The sequence below is a fragment of the Mus caroli genome, chromosome 7 (genome assembly GCF_900094665.2).
Source record: "Mus caroli chromosome 7, CAROLI_EIJ_v1.1, whole genome shotgun sequence".
Lineage (NCBI taxonomy): Eukaryota > Metazoa > Chordata > Mammalia > Rodentia > Muridae > Mus > Mus caroli.
Window position 1 is genome coordinate 64,854,830 of NC_034576.1, and position 8,589 is coordinate 64,863,418.

The window sequence follows — 8,589 nt, forward strand, 5'->3', positions numbered from 1 at the left end:
TATGAACTAACCAGTACACCCCCCAGAGCTGTTGCAGTTATATCTAGTTGCAGATATAGCAGAGGATGGCCTAGTCAGTCATCAATGAGAGGAGAGGCCCTTGGTCTTGTGAAGATCATATGTACAGGGGGATGCCAGTTCCAGGAAGCAGGAGTGGGTGGGTTGGGGAGCAAGGAGGGGGAGGGAATAGGGAGCTTTGGGGATACCATTTAAAATGTAAATGAAGAAAATATCTAATAAAAAATAAAAAAAATAAGTCAGAATGAAGGCTTGACTATTTATCTGAAGAGTTTTAGGAAACCTGTTTTAGAAGTCCCTCTCCCAAGGCAGCCATCTATTTGCAGGTAATCTTACCTGTGATTTCACAACAGAGGAAATGAGGAAACTTTTTGAGATATATAGGAAGACAGATGAAGTTTTAGTTAATAAAAAAAATAAAGGTTTGGTTTTATTCTCTTAGAAATATGAACCCTAGTGGTCCTTACCAAATTATAACTAGATAATCTGACATCCCATGGAAAGCAGCTGCACTGACTGACCTTTGTCATAATGAATTCCTTAAAGTTGGCCATCTTCCTCGGCACTTGTCCAACAAATTGCTGGAAGAAGCCTTTTCTACACTTGGACAGGTGGAGAGGGATGTGTTCATTAAGGTTGACTGAGGAAGGCCTTCAGGGAAAGACATTGTTGAGTTTAGAGTCAATCCAGATGTCCAAATAGCTCTGGATTCATAGAATGAAGGCTACTTCTTGCTAAGCACATTTCCTCAGCCTAGACTTTGGAATACATGCTCCCATTAGATTATGAAGAGAGACTGCCACAAAAGTTAGTTATATAAAAACAGGAATTCCTAATGGTATTCTTTCATATTAACAGAACAGTGGCCTAACCCATTTATTTTCAGAGCAGCTTCCTCTAGTAGCTGATCAAAGCAGCTATACAGACCCATAGCCAAACATTTCATTGAGCTTTAGAAACTCTGCAGAAGTGAAGGATGTAGGATTCAGAAGGATAGATCAAACCAGGAGAACATGGCCCACAGAATAAACTGAACATGGCTCATAGAGTTTCAGAGAGACTGAAGCAAGAACCATGGAGCCTGCATGGGTCTGCACCAGTCCATCTACATACATGTTGTGGCTACTTTGATTGGTGTTCTTGTTGGACTTCTACTAGTGGGAGTGCTGGTGTCTCTGATGGCTTTCATCCTTCTGGTTTGTAACATTCCAAATAAGATGATTTATGCCTTTTCTTAACATATATTATTATTTAAGGTTTGATTACTATCACTAAAATGGCTGTATTTTTGTTTGTTTTGTTTTGTTTTGTTTTTGTTTTTTGTTTTTTTGTTTTGTTTATGTGTGTGTGTGTGTGTGTGTGTGTGTGTGTGTGTGTGTGTGTGTGAGAGAGAGAGAGAGAGAGAAAATATAAATAGAAAAAACATGGATCTTGGGTAGAACGGACTTGGAGGGGGACCGGGACTGTGGAAGAAGGGAAGGCCTCAGTCAGGATGTATTGTATGAGAGAAAAAATAAAGAAAAAGAATAAAAAGATCCAGTTGACTCAATTCATAGTAAAATATGAAAGTAACTTCCACATCAGCCAACATGGACTGAAACAAATGATAAAATTGTTATCTCCGTCAATTTTTTATGTAATTTAAGAAGTAAACGGATTTGAAACAATAGGATAGTTTCTGAGTTTCTTTAAACTCCTTTGCAATAATTCACATGTTGCCACAGTGTGCTTGAAAATGCTTGGAATACTGATCTCCAAAGAGAGCAAATAGAGACATAAAAGCAATGAGTTTAGAAGAAAAGAAAGTGTACAGACTACAGAGATGTAAGAGTGAAGTTGTGTAGGTAAAACTGAAGAAACAAAGCAGAGAACAGGGTGAAAGGGGAAGATAACACTGTGAACAAGAGGAAGTATACAGATGATGAAATGTTAGAATTTAGTAGTGAAAAAGTCCTTTAAAATGAGTCAAAGTGATGTCTTTAGAGATAGCAATTACTAAGAGTGGCATCAAACTATATGTTGTGTTAGTAAGCTGCCCTGAAAGGATGCCAGTGTTCCAAGCAAAATCCAGAAAGATGTGTATTTAATAACTCACTGGGATCTTCTATTATTGTTTTAGTCAGATTGTACTCTATTGGAATTTTCTGTTTGTAGGACCATGAAATCTAGCCTGGTTCCCAGTTGAGCTAAGGCTAGAAACCCCATGACACTACTGGGACAGTAGGTGCTTCTCCTGATTCCCAGGTCCCAGGCCCTGTCATTAGCTGCAGCCCTCCACAGATTTATGGCCATCAGACACATAAGGGCTATGTCCCAAGCCCCTCCACATGTAGAGGATGTGGCCTGTGTTCTCATAGGTTCAAGACAGATCTCCATTTTAATGAGGTACCTGGAGGCTTAGCCAATAAGATTTCAATCCCAGACACTTCTCTCTGCAAAAGGTATTTAATCTCAAAGCCACCCTGAGAAGTGAGGTATGTTTTTACTCATCCACTTTCTGCCATGACAGTAAATGCCTTAAAACCATGGATGGTAACTTTTCATCAGGATCTGTCATGGGAGCAATGGAGAAGGCCTTCACCTTCAGACTTGCCATCTAATTTCCTGTAGACGGCCTCTCTGCACTCTCAACCACAGCCACCACCAAGTCAAGCCCCAGCCTGTCACCTGATGAGTCTAGAACTCTCCCCATGGGAGCAGCCAGATTTCCCCTTTCCCCTCTTCTCCCAGCCCAGGGCCAGGTACAGCACAAGGTCCCCACTCTGTTCTCAGCTCTTCCACATCATCTGGTGGTGCCTGGGTGCCTAAGAACCTGAGAACCAGATGGTCATGACCTTGTCACAGGCCCGGGAACCCCTGAACCAACTCCAGCAGTCTCATGACTCAGACTGTGCTTCCACACCACTGGAGCAGAGTGCCAGGTCTGCCCTATGGCCTGACACCTGCCCAGTGACAACATGAGATAAGCAAAAATAAAATAAATTTGAAGTCTTAAACAAACAAACAAAAGAATTCATCAAATAGGTCTGGAATTCTTTCTTTCTGTGTACTTTTTACTCAAGAAACAATGAACAGCTTATTTTGGACCATACAATTTGTAGATTGTTGATCAAATATTTAAAAGAGTTTCCAAAAGTCCAAGCTGGTAAACCAATTAGTATGGTCAAGGAAGAAACATGAGTAAGTGTGTCTGACACAAATGCACGTAGATTACCCAAAAGCCCACAACAATATTGTAGAAAGGTCCTGAAAACTGGAGTCCTAAGGTTATCTAAACTTTGTGAAGGAAATTCCAATAATAATTTTGATTCTTTACAAAACCATTCATGTCACTATTAAACTATGTAACTCTTCTTGACTGCTAATTTTATTGCTAAACCTAGAAGATCCACACTAAGTAGAACTTTAAAAATGTATTCTCCCCATTAAAGGTAATGTGTTTATAAAAAACTGAAGAGAGGGGATATGTTTTGGTGGATGTGTGGTGAGATACAGGGGAGTGGGGTGCCTCATGGGCCTATGCTGAACCATCACTTTCCCCCTGAGGGCCCAGCCACACAACGATGGTGTGGTATAGAATAGAGTTTATTCAGGGCATGGGGAGGGGAGCTAAGAGGGTAGTAGAGGCAGAAAAGGGCAGGAAAAGATAAAGAGGAGGGGTGAGAGAAAATAAGGCCAACAATGAGCAAGTGGAGAGAGAGGGGAGGAAGGGATGGGAAGAGGGTGGGAGGAAGAAGGCCAGAGAGAACAATAGAGGGAGGAGGGTGCAAACAGGCTTTTTTATAATGAGTCAGGCACACCTGGCACTTGCCAAATAACTGTGGGGTGGAACTTAGACAAAATGCTAAGAAAAGGTGCATTCAGGGACCATAGGCGATAGCTCACATAGGGAATATATAAGTTTAGTCCTAGCTTTATTTATCCAAGCCCCACCCCAAAATCAATCAACCTCATCAGCAATAGGAACCTTCCACTAAGTCCTAGAAAGGAGCTAACAAATGCCACAAGTCAAAGGACGTCTGTGGGCAAATTCTACTAGGGAGCTAATCTTCTCCTCACTCTGAAATTAACAAATGGCAATGTTAGAGCCTCAACAAACATGTGTTTTTCTCTTTGTTATACATTTTAACACTTAAAGAAGTTAATTATAAACTCTCCCAATCACCTAGAAGGTATCACTTATGCCTACTCAATGAAAAAGCTCCCAAGGATTCAACAATAATCCCTAATAATTGCATATTTTGTGAACAAAATTATTAATGATGCATTCTTTAAGTACATATTCATGTCTTTTATACGAGTCCCCAAATATGCAAACCACACAAATATTAGAATTATGCTATCTACATAGTAAAATGAAAAACCTTATATAGAGGATGGGCAAAACAATTTGGCAAATCTCTGAGTCACCATCCTATAATTAACACTACGATTGTGGATATGATGTACTTGAAGCATTTTGAAAGTCATTTTTCATGTGTTCTGAGCAAGTGTCAGAAATTTTATAAATCATGAGTTACTAACCTCATTTATAAGCCAGATGTACTAGAGAATGGGTTGATTTCATCTATAATCATCAATTATTTATCCCACACATCAATGTTGCTTAAAATATAATGAATATAATGCACTAACTTGATTATTTATACAAAACAAAAAAATCAGTCATTATCCCTGAGCCATTATACTTCTATCATATAGAACTCGAAAGTGGGGCTCTACTTCATTTTCCTACCTAAGAGTGAATTGCTATACCTAGCTTCTATTGCTCTTCTACTCATAATGCTAGACTTGCATCTTAGGGACCATTCACTTCATCATATATCTAGCCTGGTCTATATAGTTTTGTATTACTAGGGTTGCAGAATTATGTTATTGTTATTATGATTGCTATTCTAATGTAGAGAAAGAAAACATATTTTTCACTTATGCTGGCCATTGTAGAGTTTCAGGGAAAACACATTGTTTCAGCTATTGAGACAACCTTTCTTTTGGCAGGATATTTGTTCACACTGTAAACAGGGAAATAGTGTTATTTAATGAAAAAAAAGAAACTTATTTTATCCCTTAGCACATACATTTAATCCCTGAAATGAGAATACAGACTTGCAATTAGACCAAAATTTAATCTCAAATAATGAAGTCAATGTTAACATATCTTCATGGATAGGTCTTCCTGTGCCTGACTCTATCCCAGATTTTTTTTCTCCTCCCAGATGTCCTACCTTCTATTTCCTCTCTAAGTGATAGGCCATATGCTTTTTAATTTACAGATGATATATCCGTATAATAAACAATATACTCCCTCTATAGTAAATAAAACCTGAGCAAAAATTTTTATTTAAAAAAATGTTGACCCTAGAGGAGTCTGAATTTATTCCAAGTGGCCTCTTCACAATTTGTATTAATGGAATTTGATTTAGCCCTTTGTGAGGAAAAGACTGAATATAGTTTTCACACTTCTAACAGTTTTATCAGACCATACAAATCCTTTTTGGTGGCAACAAGGAAACTGGGAATAGTGAAAAGACTTTCCAGTGGGTTTAAGATACCTGTTTCAAGATCAACTTGCTGAAGTTGTTAGACACACATTCTCCAGAGTGCTTTTTTTTTTGGAATAACATATTTTTAGACAGATCTTTCCCATCACCTACCATTTCACAGTGATCATTCTTTTATAATACAGAAAAGAAAAAATCCAGACACTTGACCAAAAAAGGGGCACAGATGTAAACTTAGTATTCACAAATCAGGAACATCAAAAGCTGACAAACACTTAAAAGAAATATTCAACAAACTTAGCCATTAGGGAAATGAAGATCAAAACTCATTTCATCTTACACCAGTAAGAATGGCTATGAAAAACAAAACAACAACAACAACAAAAAAGTGATAGGTAATGCTGCAAAATATATAGAGTAAGAATAACTCTCAAGCATTGCTTATGAGAATGCAAAATCATAGAGCCACCATGAAAATTCTGCAGGAATGGTTCAGGAAGATAGAAATCCATCTAAGTCAAGATCCATTTATATCACTCTTGTGTATATACTACAGGGATGCTTCATTTCACTACAGAGACACTTGCTTAGCCATGTTCATTGCTGCTCTATTCCTATAGAAACAAATATTGGAAAGAAATGTTATGTCCCTTATCAAGAGAATGGATCATGTAAATTGGTATATTTATACAATGGAGTATTACTCAGATTTCAAAAAAATATTATTCCATTATTTTTGGAAGGAAATGACTGGAACTAGAAGAAAATTGCCAAATGAGGTATCTAAGATCTCCCCAAATATGATATGCATTTGCTTATATATGGTTATTCCTTTATGTCAATGACAACTGATGTATAATCCATAGAAAAATAGAGAATCAGTTCCTTGTTTTACCTTCACCACAGACACTCCTTCCAGCATAAGACTGAAAAGGATATAGAAATAAGCTGCGAGACATTACACACAGAGTGAAAGACCCTGAAAATCTCAGACCAGAATGAGGTGTTATCATCAAGCCCCTTGCCTCAGAGATCAAGTAACTCCACTCTAGAGGACACAAAAATAAATGAATGAGCGAATAAATAAATATATAAATAAATAAATAAATAAATAAATAAATAAATAAATAAATAAATAAAATGGTTTCAGAGTCAGGGACAAACAGTACACAAACAAACAAGCAAAAAACAAGAAAAAAAGGATTAAATCATCCTTTAAAAGCTCATAGGAATTCAGAGAGATCAAAGGAAAAAGCCTAGTGCTTGAGTAGGTCTGCATCAGGTCTCTTGTACTTATAGCTTTCTGTTTGATGTTTTTGTGCTTTGCTTGATGGTGTAAATGGGTATTTGACTTTAGTGCCTTTTCTTCAGCTGTTTTAGTTCTGTTTGTTTGTCTTGTTGTCCAACTTCTATTTGATAGTCATTGATTTATCTTACTATATTTTATTATACTTTTTAAAAAGAAATAAATTGATAAATAAAAAAACACTAGAATTTAGTTTAACAAACAATTTCTTGCTGGGAAAGTGAGAGTCAGTTTTCTCCAAGAGAATGACACTGGATATATCAAGCACTTGATGACAACCCTCATTTCCTAGAGTTGTTGACCAACATGTAACAGATACCACCAGGGTTTTATGTGCTTATACTTGGCTAAAATTTAATGCTTTTATTTTTTCCCTAAACTTTTTACATGTGGACTTTCTAATTTTTTGTTTGTTCTGATGGGTTTTGTTGTCTTATTGGTTAATTTTTGGTTTTGGAGAAAGAACTTAAAGATGGGTGGGAAGGGAAGGAGTGTGGATCATGAATGCTTGGGAGGATGGGAAGAATATGTTTAAAATATATTTAAATAAGAAAAATATATTTAAATACCTGCAGGGTTTTGGCAGACAGAAATTTATGCACATTGGTTTAGTTATGCTATATTTTCATTATGTTAATATTATGCAAATTTATGAAAACATCATTAATATACTTTTCAACCTTATTAGTGTTGATTATGATCCATTAATTAGTAAATTTATTTTCTTTAGAATAACATATTTTTAAATAAATAAAATTAATGGATTAGTAAACTACGTGTCACTTTGAAGTATGAAGGGAGTAATTAGGAGGGTGTTTCGATCACAGATTAGGGTTGCACATATAGCTTAATGTAAGAGTGGTAGCCTTGCATATATGAGACAAAAGATGCCATCCCAACATGAAAATATTATTTTGAGTTAAGACTTGGATTGGATCTGGTCATGATATACAATATACTATATCTATATCTATCTATATCTACATCTATTTATCTATATCTATCTATCTATATCTATCTATTCTATCTATCTATTCTATCTACATCTCTATCTCTCTCTATCTCTATCTCTATCTATATATCTATATCTATCTATATCTATCTATCTATATATATGTATATATATGTTGAATTTTGAAAAATTCAAAATGTTATTTTCTGAAAGGCAGAGTCAAATCGAGATGTGTGCCGGCATTTCTGTGTCTCTATTTCTTGGCTACAGACAGTATATAACCAATTGCTTAAGCCTGATTCCTACCCCATCTATATCTGTACTCAGTCCATACCTGTCCTTCCATTATGGAGTATATCATCACAGTTTGGCTTCCCAAGTTTGAGAAAATCATTGTAATTGTTGTGCCCATAGTCACCTTGTAAATTCTTACATTTCATTCAATGGATCCCTCTACCCAAATTTTCCTCAGAACTTCTACTAATTTTCTACCTATTAGATACCACCTGTATTCTACATAGGAACTACTATGTAATCTATGAACTCTTGGTCTCATTGTTGTATGATGAAGGTGGAAATCAATAGGCAGTTCATGTTGAAATATGGCATCATATTTCAGAGAAATAGCATTTGATATAGATAGACATAACTTTCTCTATATTGTTTTATGATAGATTCCTTCTAAGAAACTATCATCAGCCTTTAAAGACGCCCCAAATAGTATTAGCATAAATTATGGCTTCACTATTCCCTTCTTCTGTTTTCTCCTTTCCTTTCCTTTCTTTTCCTTTCCTTTCTTTTCCTTTCCTTTC